General features: G+C 35.9%; 1 long non-coding RNA gene across 1 annotated transcript; it reads left to right on the top strand.

Moving 5' to 3' along the window:
- The first annotated feature begins 1,327 nt into the window (after positions 1-1,327).
- Positions 1,328-4,516, top strand: LOC112644501 (uncharacterized). The gene is made up of 3 exons (XR_004805833.2): positions 1,328-1,373; positions 1,656-1,993; positions 2,683-4,516. It is a non-coding gene; the product is annotated as an uncharacterized LOC112644501 (long non-coding RNA).
- Positions 4,517-11,036: the final 6,520 nt, after the last annotated feature.

The following is an 11,036-nucleotide window of genomic DNA, read 5'->3' as shown; positions in this document are numbered from 1 at the left end:
TTAAGTTCTGTATGTTAGAAGATGCTCAGTCCCAAATTTATATAAACTAGAAATACTTGTAGAGCGCCCCAACTTTGACCACCAAAACATGAATGAGATAAAAGAGAGAGTTAGAATGGGAATGAGGAATCTCACAGAATGAACCAGCACAGCATACCACTTGGTTCTGGGTGCATGCAGGTCATGTTTTAGAAGGTATTAACTTCCACCATTGTAGAACAAAATGAGGCAGAGAAAACAAAAAACACAAAACAAAAAAACCATATCTTGTATATCTCCCAAAATTAGGTTGAGATGTTGAAGGGAATCTAGAAGTGGAAAAAATATCTAAGACCTGTAATTGTAGAAATATGAAAGTCAAAAAGGAAGAATCTTAAAAATGAAGAGGTGGTCAAATATTGTAGTTAAGGTGGGAAAAGAGAAAAAGAAATTGGAAATTTAAAGTCTGATAAAAAAACGAACTGAACTGGAAAAAGGAAGAAAAAACAAACAAGGAGGGATACCCTCAGGTTCTATAGGCTGTAAATCCCTCGACTTCCCCTGGAGCCTTCCAGTGCTGCTCGGTCAGGAACTTGCTCTGCCCCTGTCCTTCCAGCTGGTCTTCTGGGGGAGGGGCCTGTTGTGCTGACTCTTAGGTGTGTGCACCTGGAGGAGCTGCCCAGCCGCTGCCAGGTGCACGGCTCATTGGGAGCTGTTTATCCTGTGAGGCCCCTGCTCCCTGGTGGCCTCGACCCATCCCAGGCACAGGGTGACACCAGGAGGGACAACCCCACTGGCAGCAGCCAGCTCCCAGCCCTGGGTCAGCTCCCGGTCCGCAGGGGGCTGGATGCTCCGGGGGCGGGGGGCACTGACCTGCACAGCTCGGGTCGCCCGGGGCAGGAGCATCCTCGCTGTCCCGTGTCCTCCTGGCCTCCGCCTGTGGAGGGGGGTAGGGGGCGCAGGATCAGGGCTGTGTCCTGGGCACCCTGGGCTCCCGGGCCTGCACCACCGAGCTGCTCCCGGGGCCCGCCGGGTGTGCCCGCCAGCCCTTACCACTGGGCCCGCAGGTGCAGAGCGCTCTCCCCTGGTGGGGGAGGGGGTCCTCTGTTAGGGACCCCGGGAACTTGGGGTCCTACCCCTCCACCACCCTCCACTGCCCCTCCTGGGATCCTGCCCCAGCTCCCTGCAAGCTCTCCTGTCCCCAGGCTCCCGCACCCCCTCAGCCTGACTCCTCGCGGGGCCCCTCCCCCACTGGGGTCTTTTTTTTTTTTTTTAATTTTCGTCTTCCTACTTTGTTAGAAGCCAAACCCTTCTCTCTGTAACCTTCCAGCTGTTCTCTCTTTACATCTCAGGTCGAATTCGTAGGTTTTCAGGATGATGTGAAAGTTACCCAGGTGAGTTGGTGGGGACAGGTGAGCTGGGGACCCTACTCCTCTGCCACCTTGCCCCCTTTGTCCATTTTTTTTTTATTCTCTTTCCTTTCTGTTCCTCAGACTGGATAATTTCAATTTATCCATCATGGAGTTCACTGATTTTTTTCTGCAATGTCAACTCTGCTATTGAGCATCTCAAGTGAATATTTCATTTTAGCTATTGTAATTTCTAAGCACAGAATTTCTACTTGGTCCTTTTAAAAAATAATTTATATCACTTTATTGATATTCCCTATATTATAGAGACACATCATAATGTGTGTGGGTCTCACACAGTCACCTGAAAGCCTGAATAGAAAAAAGACTGACCTTTCCCGAGCAAGACGGAATTCTATCCTTCTGCTAGTAGACAGCTTCTAGACTTGAATTGCAACATGGACTTCAAAGATTTTGGACTTGTCAGCCTCCATAATTGTGTGAGCCAATTCCATGAAGATCTATCTCTTTACACATATACATATCCTATTTGTTCTGTGTCTTTGAAAAACCCTAATACAAAAGTAAACAGAAATCTCAGAATTTCAGAAATTTCAATGCCTAATGAAGGCTACAGTTTTTCTCCTCTGCTCTACTCTAGCAAGGTAAGTGATGCCAATCACCTTGCACACCTAGAATCCTGTAGGCCTCCTCATTCAAGAGAGGTAATAAATATGAGATACCAGAATGCTGGACTGTTCCTTGTCATATATTTGAAAATAAGATAACATTTTGGCCCCTATATTTATATCCATACATCACACAATGATAGCTCGAAGCATTCCATCTTCAGAAACCTAGATTTATTCCCATGATTATGGGCTAAGTCACTGAGAACCCCCCCGCTGTATCCATACCCGCTTTCAGCTCATGTCAAATCTAACTACCTGCCCATGAATTATGAAGGATATACACAGACTAATTTAGTGGCATCATAAGCACTTTTTGAGAGGGTTAAAAAAAAGATGATTGGACCTACTAACTGTGGTCCTTATATATTTTCCATTATAAAACAGGGACTAAAACCCATCCTATACACAACATAAAGACTCACCTAAGAGTCACTTAAGAAAGTGATGTAAAAAAGCTTGAAAAATTCAGAGAATACAGTTTTTATTATCTCTGCAATTGTAAAGATGATAAAGCCTGGGAGGAAAATATAATAATTAACCAATTACCTCATTTGTAATAAAGAGGAGTCAAACATGTTTCAGGTTGAAGCTGACACAAAGATAGAGCTTAGGATGCAAGATACAGGTTTTTTTTGTTATTGTTATTGTTTATTTATTTTTAGGATCAACGTGTATGAAAGAAATGAGAGGGGCACTATTGAGCAAAAGGCCTAAAAATCCTCAGTCTGCTTGGTGATGACCTCTGGAGTGAATATTGCCTATCAGAATTGTCCTGAATCAGGATGATATGGCCTAGACCGTATACTTCACCTTGCACAGTAACAGGATACAAGCTTCCCTGGAAAGGGTGTGGCCTCAGGCCTTGCAATTCCCTGCAGCTGAGATATGCTCAAGAGTCTCTGACTGTCTGAAAAGTGCATTTTCTGCATCTGGGCAGCAAGTCTTATGGCTACATACCATGTACCCAAGGTCACATAAATTTGTTCTAGTAAAGCCTACACATCTGGCACAGTAGGTATGATTGGAGGTACAATTTGTTTGACACTTTGGTGGTCTACAGTCATCCTTCAGGACCCATCTGATTTTTGCAGGAGCCAGACTGGTAAATTAAACAGAATTGTACTGGGTACCACTAATACCACCAACCTAGCATCTTTCATATCTTTCATAGTGTCCCTAATATCTGTCATCACCACACCACCCCTCTACACCCCTCCCAGCACACACAGGATGCAGTATTGTTTTTAATTTATTAATATGTTGGGGTAAGGTGGGATAGTTTCAGAGACTTGTACTCAGCCTTCCTTAATATAATAGCTCTTGCCTCAGTGACCTGGGAAGATAGAGGCTGCTTCAAATGTTAAGCATCCAAATCCAAACTATGAATACAGAGAGGAGAGGAAAATGATCACCAAGGGTCTGTGTGTCCGTTGGATCACTACATGGTCAACTTTGGCCATCCATTATTTGGCTCCATATATTCATATTCTAACAGGGGCCTCTAGCTATCAATGTCAACTCAGCATTTCTATTCAACACCCTCAAAATGTCTGGATATTTACCTTTCCCCTATGCACTGCAACCCAAATAAATAGTCATAGGCCCTTTTGGGGAAGAACTGGAATAGTCTTATACCATATGATTATGCCATATGTAATCACCATGGTTTTACAGACATATTTTCTGCTAAGTAGATTCCAAGTCTAAAAATTATCCCACATTCAAAAACTGATATGGAAGCTATAAGCTTTTTTGAGACATTTGCCTTCAGATTCCTTGTAATCCATACTGGATGTATTCCTCTTATATAAAGTTAGTGATATTATTTTTGTCTGCCCATCTTTCTTCTGGGGGGAGTGCTATATTCCATGATCCTTCCGCAAACTCTTTGTAGCTCCAAGTTGCCTGGCTGATAGTATGACCTTTTCAATTATTATACTAATTGTCACTCCTAGCTTCTGGCAGTTCGATTCTGTAACTTTGTCCTCTATTGTTTTAGAGCCCTATGATTGCAGTCAACAAACTAAGTTCTATACTAGCCTCTTCCACCATCATCTATGACATGCAGAGGAAAGCCATCACCAAATGTTTAGTGTTTCTGTGGCTCCCTCATCACCTACTCTTTATTTCTTCAATGACTGATATAAACTTTGGGCCCTACTACAGCACGTGGTCACCTGGAGAATTTTCCTGACTAAGCTGCCTACTTCTCTGAGCGATTTAATTCATACCTCTGTTACAGTAATTCTAACATCTCAACTTCTCTCAATGTGGACAATAACTTCTCTTTACTTCTAGGATCCATTCTAGTAGTGAATTTGCATAAAAATAATTTTAAGATTATATTGATTTCTTTTACTCTATTAACACAACTACTTTTCTGACATTTCTATCCTTCTTTAAATAGAGGGAATAATTAATTAGAAAACTGGCAGATTTAAAGACCTTTCTTTTTTAAAATTTGTCTATTTTCTATAAAAATATCCTTAAATATTCTTACTTACCTTAAATTTCACTGATGTATTTTTTTATGTCTCTTTCAGGATCCGTTCTTTCCACTGCTTTCCCAGTATCTGGACATACTGCCTGCCAACCTCATTTACTTAATCATAATTTGTGTTACTTATCTTTCCTTTGAATAAAGCTGTTCAAACCGCTCATCCTTCTCTACCATTTATTCCCTCAAACAAAAGAGATTATGTACATAATATAGTTCTTGAAAAATAAGAAAGAAATAAAAGACAAATCTTGAAAGAAATAATGATAATTTAAGTTTTCAACAATCTTCCTTCATACTTCCATTACTCCTTACTTTTCTGGTTACTTAAAAGATAACATATATTTTATAAGATAAAGTGCAAACTGGTTTCTACAAACTTTTTTTTTCTTCAAACTTTTAAAATAGACTAAGAACCACTTGGGCAAACTCCAAATATTAAAGTTTTAAGAAGCATTGTTAGCTTTTTATTTTCTAAGGCTGATAAATTTTTTTTCAGATATGCTTGATATCTATTTGTTGTTACTTGTTTGTCCTCATTTGTTATAGTATGTTGTTCTAATTTGTATTCAATAACTATTTGTTGAATTGAACTTAATTGAACTACATCTTTCAAAAAATCAAAACCAATTTTTTTCCATTCTTTATTTCCCAATTTCTTTACAATTATATTTTTCAGAAAACTTCTATAATTTAACTACCATCAGATTTTAAAAAACTCTTTATACCAGTTGAAGAAAAAAAATATGTTTGAAGTCCTTTTATATGAAGGCAATAATTTATCATGGTTGCTTTTCACTATTTGGTATCCTGGGGCTATAGTTCAATAGAGTTTTGGAAAATTCTCATTACTCTTCCTGGCACTATTCTGGTGATTCTTTGTATTTGCTGACTTAATTTTCTCAGTCTTTTCATTGAGTTCATGGCTTTGGCTGCTGTGATGAGAGCAAAGGAAAAGGCAAAGAATCAACAGATTTTATAGAGGTTAAAGAAGTCCACCATTCATTTCAAGTTCCAGTAATACACTGTACTCCATTAGGCATGCTAATTTAGAAATTCTTACCTTACTGCTAAACATTTAAAATGAATATATTATCATGAATATTCATGATCATTATTGAAAATGGAAAATTGTATAATGGTCAACTTCTAGTTGCTTTCCAGAAACTGTATTTACATGGCCTTCCTTAGGTGTCATTGCTTAAAATGCAAAAAAAAATTTTTTTTGAAGATTTTATTTATTTATTCATGAGAGACACACAGAGAGAGACAGAGACATAGGAAGGAGAAGCAGGCTACCTGCAGGGAGCCCAGTGTGGGACTCCATCCCAGGACCCCCGATCAGAACCTGAACCAAAGGCAGACACTCAACTACAGAGCCACCCAGGTGCCCCTAAAATGCAAAATTTGAATGGTCCATCATCATTTTTTAAAAGTTTATGCAGTGAGTTTACCAGAATGTAGGTGATTTGATGTTTTCACTGGTACCTCAACTTACAAAAGAGTTTCCACTCATTTTAACCTTTCAGGATGAAGTCAAAACATACTTTTATATAGATAGACAATAAGTACTTGACAACTTTGTAAGTGAAATAAATTACTCCATTTTGCTTCATTCTCAGTATTTGCTTTAGGATAAAGTATGTAAGACAAACTCTTGTGGTAAAGTGAAAATAAGTCACTACTCTTTGGCAGCTTGAAGGAGGTAGTTGAGATCTCATATTCTTTTCCCTCCTGATTTAATAATTTTTTAGGCCAGTGACTGTCAGTTATGTAGATTCAACATAATATCTTTGAATTATAGTAAGGCCAACATGAAGGGATTTTTAATATTAACACCATTTACATGCTTCCATTTGATTCATCCCTATTGTTTGAAGATAACGGTTTATTCACTTTCATTGTGGAATAGAATTCATATACCTCGTATGACAACAAATAAGCATATACATACATATATCATTTGTAATGTGGCTTTCTTCTTGAATGCCATTTAACTTATTTAAAGAATAAACATTACTTCTTCATGTATTTGAAGTTATCTTTTCAAAGAAATCTACAAAAAAAGACAAACATAATTCATTTAGCATATTTCTCTGTAATATCATCTTTAAATAGATGTTAGGTAGTGACAAGACAACCTTTGATGGGGCATTACTGAGGCTGTTTATGATATGTCCCAATTTTTTTCAATAATTGAGGAGAGAAAAGTAATCACGTCTGTGTATCTTACTATCTTACTGGTAGGTCAAAATAATTTATTTATGAGGAAAATTATTAGTAGAATGGACAAAGACAAACTCAAGTATAGACTTACCAACCAATATTTTTACAAGTAGATTTTATTTTATTTTTTTACAAGTATATTTTAGATATTCAAAACTATAATGACAGAGAAAATCATACCACATTCATTTAATATATTCAAAATAAATTGAAGTACCAGTTGAAAATTTATTCTCACTAAGTTATTGGTTATGCAGTTTAGAATTTCCAAAATGAAAATTAAAAGGGCATAATTAAATTTGGATATTAAATATGGATTTCTGCCTTAAAACTTAATCAAGTTTATCTTAGAATCATATTTGACTATTAAATTGTTTTAGTTTTTTTATAATAAATTTACTTTTTATTGGTGTTCACTTTGCCAACATACAGCATAACACCCAGTGCTCATCCCCTCAAGTGCCCCCCTCAGTGCCCGCCACCCAGTTACCCCCACCCCCCCGCCCTCCTCCTCTTCCACCACCCCTAGTTCGTTTCCCAGAGTTAGGAGTCTCTATGTTCTGTCTCCCTTTCTGATATTTCCCACACATTTCTTCTCCCTTCCCTTATATTCCCTTTCACTATTATTTATATTCCCCAAGTGAATGAGAACATATAATGTTTGTCCTTCTCTGATTGACTTACTTCACTCTGTTTTAGTTTTTTAAAGTGACTTCCATATAAATATTTAGCACATCATTTCCTTCTAGATCTTCCTTAATATTTTATTCCCAATTCAAGGTAAAGTACTCTGTTTAAATGGGTTTGTCAATTCAACTTCCAGTCATTATTTAACTAAATATAAACCTATAATGTATGACTCAGAGACATTTTCTTTTCCATTGTCTAGGAAAAAGGTTTAGTATATATTGCTTTGAGATTGATTGGGTGATAAGATGACAGGAACTTTTTTTTTTTTTTTTACACTAGGTACCACAAAATACTACATTAAAACTTGTGGGACTAACAAAATGAAAGGAAGCTAATTTATGAGGAGACACTTTTGGTAATACTTAAAACTTTAAATATAATTTACATAAACATCTTATTTTTCTACTGGCTGAGCACCAGAACATTTCCTTAAAGGGTCCAGCTATAGTTTTTCTTTACTGCTAGATTTGTTTTTATAAAACTGGGAATCTTACGGCTCTTCCATTTTTGTCTTAGTTTAGTAAAGTATTTTAAAAGATTATTAGCTTATTATTTTTCTCATTTTCTTGAAACTCAAACATTTCCGTGTCTTTGGCAAGAATTCCAAATACTATATGAAACCTAGAGATTAGAACAATAGGATTTTCTTATGTAAATAAATCCATTCCAGATTTTCCTGTGTTAAACTCTGTAGTTGATAAATATTCAATAATGAAAAATCAGAATTATGACCTAATGTAATAGAAAAATCTTTTGACATTATTAGTCGTTTCTAGTTATATAGGTTATATATGGCACTAATTTTTGGTTCTGGAAGCAGCAGATTCAAAAATTAAAGCAATATTCATCAAACAAAGGAAAAAAAGGTGAATGAAATGCCTTTCTCAGGCAGCCCTGGTGGCTCAGCGGTTAGGCGCCGCCTTCAGCCCAGGGTGTGATCCTGGAGACCTGGGATGGAGTCCCACGTCGGGTCCCCTGCACAGAGCCTGCTTCTCCCTCTGCCTGGGTCTCTGCATCTCTCTCTCTCTCTCTCTCTCTGTCTCTCATGAATAAATAAATAAAATCTTAAAAAAAAAAAAAAAGAAAGAAATACCTTTCTCTCTGCTGTTTCTTAAATAAGGACTTTAACACACTGATTCCTCCTTTTTCTTTTATTCTCACTGTTGCCATTATTTTCACCTAAATCCTCAATATGTTTATTTTATTTTCCTGTTTCCCACCAATTCTTATCATTTCCTTACCACAAGTATATCTTTATTCATATACTTTCAAGCCTTTTAGCTTCCCTTTGGTTGCCTGCTGTTGATTACATCTCCCCAGAAAATGACTACATTCATTAAGTCAATATTAATGAAAATAATAGGATTATCTCTGCTTTGATGCTTTGATCACTGATTTTTTAAAAAAACTTTTCTCATCTACTTACTAGTCCACAATTATAAGCCCAAGGACTCAATATGGAAAGAGGTTTAAAATAGTTTCAATGGGCCATGGTATCTGATCTATTTCAAGATCTTACTATGTGTTTTTCTGATGTATTTGATTGTGCCAGCTTGCTTCAGCACAGTAATGAATGCTAAACCTCTTGGAGGATCTTTAGGAGCCTTCAGACCAGCTCTCATCAAGGGACAGTCCATTGCCAAGAATAATTTTTATTTTTTCTCCTCAAAGTTTTGTGGCTGTTCCTAGTATAGAGATATGCGGATGTGCTAGAGCAGGAGAAGAGAAATGTGGAGATAAACTGAGCAATGTATTTGTGTGAAGTATAGGATAGCAATGAATAAAGGAGAGAATGAAAACATAGTACTTATATTCTCTGCCTGATGATCAAGGTTAGTTTAGCAACAAAGAACGCCAAATAAATGTTACATCTGTATATCCCCAGGTTTTTAAAATTCCTGCTAATATGCTTGATACACAGTTGAAAATAGTCTTTGCTTTGACTTTATCTTAGGTCAGGCTAAGTTATCTTTGTACCTTTGTCATACAACGTGCACAACTACTAAGTCTCAAAATAGGTAACAAAAATGTAATAATTTAGTAAATTTAATCTTAACTAACATGTACTAACATGTACACTAACATTTAATCTTAACTAACTAACGTAACTAACATGTACACTAACAATACATGCACTATAAAAAAACTTGGGTTCTTTTTTTCCAATATATTAAGAAATAATTTATATATATCAGGGTTTAAATTAAAATTTTAGTATTTTAATTGCTGACAAGTGGTTTAATATTGTTTAGAGGTTAGCAAAAAACACTCTTCATTTAAGCAACACTGGACAACTAGAATAGAATTTGCTTCAATATGTAAGAGTAAGCTTATTTATTATTTTTCTTTTTTACTGATGCTCAAGCAGCACAATAGGCAACTCAGTTTTAATCAAATTTACTGTAACTAAATATTATATATCACAGTATGTTGAAAATTTATTTCAGAATAAATGAAATACTCTCTTTATTCTGATTTAGAAATAATCTGCATTGGGTTGTGAAAATATTAATCCAATCAGTATAGTAGGCAAAACAGGAAGAATAAATTGTTATTAAAAATGTAGATGTGATTTTTAATTTTTTAAATATGTTGTTTGAAGTATGTGCAATCCAGTGGATAAAATGAAAGTCTCCCTACGTACTATAATATCTCTTAAAATTTATCTCAACAAATTAACCATACAATCCAATTATCTGTTTAAATTACATACTAAGCTTTGAGTACAAAAGACTAGTACAAAATGAAGCTACCAATGTTTTTGGTCAATATAAATCACCTACAAATTGTAAAAGAATTTTATTTATTTTTCCTTTACAAAATATTGATCTTTTTAATTATTAGAAATTGTGGTATGTCTACATAAAACACCTATGTGCTAACCCACTAGGCTGCAGTTTTATAGAACTTATTTATTTTAAGAATTTTAAAATCAGTCATGATTTTTAAATTTTAAATATATTAGTATCTCTATAATTAGATGGTTATTCCATTTCTATGATAATTTTATAGTTCTTAACTTTAGAAGACATTCTTAGTTGAAGTTAGTGCTAACCACATCCATCACCTTATCAAGATGCCTGTGTGTAAAAATCAATTATATAGTTTAAGAGGAATTTAGTTGCTTTTTCTAAGAATTCATTTCACATATGATTTCATTTAAAATCGCATTGCAATTAAAATTGCATTGCAGGGGAACCTGGGTGGCTCAGCCAGTTAAACACCTTCTTCGGCTCAGGTAATGATCCCAGGGCAGTGGGATCAAACCCACATCAGGCCCCTGTTCAGTGGGGAGTCTGCTTCACCCTCCCTCTGTCCCTCACCCCTGCTTGTGTTCTCTTTCACTCTCTCTCTCTCAAATAAATAAATAAATAGATAGATAGATAGATAGATAGATAGATAGATAAATAAAATCTTTAAAAAAATTAAAATAAAATTGCAGTGATTCCAAATTTTTCTCAAATGCTTGGGTCACTAAAATAGGTTTAATGTCCAAATAAAAAAATCAGTAATATTTTTCTTCTTATGAATCTTTTTTTTTTAAAGATTTAATTTATTTATTCATGAGAGAGAGAGGGAGAGAGAGAGAGAGGCACAGACACA

This window comes from Canis lupus, chromosome 1, assembly GCF_003254725.2.
Source record: "Canis lupus dingo isolate Sandy chromosome 1, ASM325472v2, whole genome shotgun sequence".
In the NCBI taxonomy this organism is placed as follows: Eukaryota; Metazoa; Chordata; class Mammalia; order Carnivora; family Canidae; genus Canis; species Canis lupus.
This window is presented reverse-complemented; position numbering and strand designations above follow the sequence as displayed.